General features: G+C 50.0%; 1 long non-coding RNA gene across 1 annotated transcript; it reads left to right on the plus strand.

Annotated features, from left to right (window-relative positions):
- Positions 1 to 1394: 1394 nt before the first annotated feature.
- On the plus strand, positions 1395 to 1886 carry LOC112462963. The gene is made up of 2 exons (XR_003041732.1): positions 1395 to 1512; positions 1661 to 1886. It is a non-coding gene; the product is annotated as an uncharacterized LOC112462963 (long non-coding RNA).
- Positions 1887 to 3364: the final 1478 nt, after the last annotated feature.

A 3364-nucleotide genomic window follows, 5' to 3' on the forward strand; every position in this document is an offset into this window, starting at 1 on the left:
TCTCTGGCGATTTTAGTCTCATCGTAGCCGTGAGCCTGCTTGAACGTGTTTCGCCCGAAAATATTTTTTTCGAGGATTAGTGACGCCTTTGTGATTGTTTTTTACTTTCTTGTTTGTGATGCCTCCAAACCTTCCCCCGTATCAGGCTAAATACGTAAAATTAAGTGAAATTGTGGGAAGTGCCGAAGATTTAAATGATTTTAATTTTAATTTTAACGACTTCGATAATTTTAATTTTAACAACTTTGATGATTTTACTTTTAACAACTTTGTCGCTGCTCTCCCGCGTCTCCCGCGTCTCCCGCGTATCCCGCGGACGAACGGTGGCGGACGCGGGCTGATTCCCTGCGGGCGGCCAGTATTAAACATTAATATCGCGGAATTTTTTGATTCTGATTTTGACATTGATAACTTTGAATCTGATAGTGATAGTGAGATTCAGGAGGCAAGGTCCGCCGCTCCCCCGCGTCAGCCACCCGCGCCCCGGCTCCCAACAGTTCAGGTGGGCACGCCACCCGGTGTTTCACGCGGGCGAGCGCTGCGGAACGCTCTCAACCTCCCGGCCATCGGACGCGGGCGGGCACAACCCGCGCCCCGGCTCCCAACAGTTCAAGTGGGCACGCCACCCGGTGTTTTACGCGGGCGAGCGCTGCGGAACGCTCTCGGCCTCCCGGCCATCGGACGCGGGCGGGAACAAATTTACGCCGACTCCCTCGCGTTGAGACGGATGCCGGCGGGTTGCGGCCATGGGGCCCCCCCTCGTCGAGATTGAGGTATTTTCTTTTTTGTTTCTTTTTTGTTTCTTTTACTTAAAAATTAATAACGTGGGAGCGAGAGAGAGACCGCGCTGAGGGAAAGACAACGCGAACGAGACGCGGGCGAGTCGTGTGACGTCACGCGGACCGACGTGGCCGTTGGACGCGGACCCCCATCCTCCCGCGGCGCGCCGCCGATAAAATTCCAGTAGCCGAACGGCGCCCATCGCCTTTGTATACCCCGCGCCGATAAAGTGACGACCCCCCTCCCCCTCCGGACCACCCTCGGCGTAAAACGCGGATACCCCCCCCCTCGGCGGTACCCTTGTCAACGATACGTTTATTAACATTTAATAAACATGTCCCGACATGCTCGCCGACCACCCCCCCTCCCCGCGGACCACCCGCGCCCTCGAGTCCCACCCCCTCCCCGCGGGCACCCTCGTCCTCGAGTCCCCCACCCCCCTCCCCGCGGACTCCCTCTCCCCGCTCCCCCTTGCCTGCGGTACCCCCCGCCCCGCTCCCCCCTTGCCCGCGGTACCCCCCCGCCCCGCTCTCCCCTCGGAGCTCCCGGGGTAGATCTCTCAAAATAACACCTACTAATATATTTCTCTTACTAGGAATCGAAGAATATTCAAGCGTATATAAAACTATAACATCAGGAATTAAATCTTCGGCAACGTGTTTGCAACATGGTGTACTTAATATTCCTGATGAAAGTCATTTAGTGATGAAATCAGCCGCTTATTTGCTGCCTGTAAGAAGATTAAATTTAATTAAAATATTTATTTTGATTATTTTTAAATAGTTTATAGGTATACATATAAGTAATATTTAACAATTAGAGGTACAAATCTTTCATATTATACCACAGCTTACACATACATTTATATTTATTTTCTTAGCACATATTAAAGAAAATAAAAGATCAAAGGAAATTTCTAATAGTGGGTTATTCGTTTGGATCCTTAATTGCCATTGAATTAGCAAAGATTATTAGAAGCTAAAGATTTCTCAGGACGGTTAATATTAATAGACGAAACTCCCGATCAAATAAAATTTTGGACTAATCAATATTTGGACTGTACTTCGCCAGATGAGTTACAAAATGTGGTATTACTTGGTTTATTGGAAATGTACGCTATAATTAACAAGAAAAAGGTTAGTAAATGATTAAAAAAACACATTTTGATTCTTTATTATAAAAACTATTTATGTAATTTTAATCTTATATAAATTTAAATAAATTAATAACACACACATAAAATAATTCATTATAACGTAAATATCTTCAGGGATTGTATTTGAATCTTTAAATAGTAAAACAAAATGTTTTAAATTTTGTTTTGTATGTTTGTGTATGTGTCAAGATTAAATAATAATAATAGTTTTAGATGGAAAACACAATAAGTGAGTATTAATAAATATATGTAAGGAATTTTAATGAAATAAATAAAAATAACAACAGATTTTATCATGGTTCAAAAATTCACTAAATTTTTTATATTTATATTAATAAAACGCAGACGTTATATATATATATTGTGACGTGACAATTGTCACGTCCGCCGCCCAGGCAATAGCTCGGCCGAGGGGAAGGTCAGGGATGGCGTCTCGACTCGGGTCGAGGAAGGGCTACCCGCGTAACTAAACTTTTTTCTGAGAAACATTCCGTAGGGACGACAGGTGGTGCCGGAGCGTGGGATCACGACCGGATGTAACGACGATAGTCGCGACGAGGGAGAAACGGGCGCTCGGAGGACGCACGACGGAGTGGTCGGCCGACGGGCGGGCCACCGGGACCTGCCGCTGGAAAAGCGCCAGGAATGCCTCGCCCAGCGTAACACGGCCCCGCCGCAGCATGAACACGGGTGCGCCACCGCGACTGCAGCGCGGGTGGACGACCCACACCCTCACCCGGCGGCGCCCCAAGGGCCGAGCGGCACCGCCACGGTCTGATCAGCCGGGCGGAAAACCGCGAGGGGCCCGCGCACAACCAGCAGCCGAATCAAATGTGCCGCGGGAAAATGGCGGAAATCGTCTGCAACGTCGCAAACAGGGCGACGCACACAACCAATCGGCGGGGCGGAAGAACTGCGAGCTTGAGGGCGCAAGTGCGGGGGTCCGGCGTGGTCCGGCCAAACCGACCGCTCCTCACTGTCGATCTGGCCGCGGACGAGGAGCCACCCTTGGAGGAGCGCCCCGACGCCACCGAGCAGCAGCGAGCGGCAAAATTGTAAGATCTCTACTCCGGTGCCGCCTATTCGTTGAGAGCTCGATCTCGGTCGCGACACGGTGCCGGAAAGGCGTATATCGAGTAGATTACCGTGTGAATCGGCCTGATTACGTGTCGTACTTAGCTACCGGCTCCCGCCGTTGTGGATGCCGGGAAGATTATCGCGGCTGTTTGTCGGGACCGCGGGCACGTGGCCGGCCGAGATCGTAGCCAGAAACAGTAAAAGCCCTACTCGAAAGCTTGCGTGTGATCGGCAGTCAATTCGCGTATAGCGTCACGTGCAGTCTGTGAATAGTGTGTTTAGAGTTGCGAATTACGGTATATTGTCGCGTGTCGCGTACGGAAGTCCCGTGTGCGTGTCGGGAGGGACCGC

The sequence above is a fragment of the Temnothorax curvispinosus genome, unplaced genomic scaffold, assembly GCF_003070985.1.
Source record: "Temnothorax curvispinosus isolate PA1 unplaced genomic scaffold, ASM307098v1 QBEX01012973.1, whole genome shotgun sequence".
Taxonomy (NCBI): domain Eukaryota; kingdom Metazoa; phylum Arthropoda; class Insecta; order Hymenoptera; family Formicidae; genus Temnothorax; species Temnothorax curvispinosus.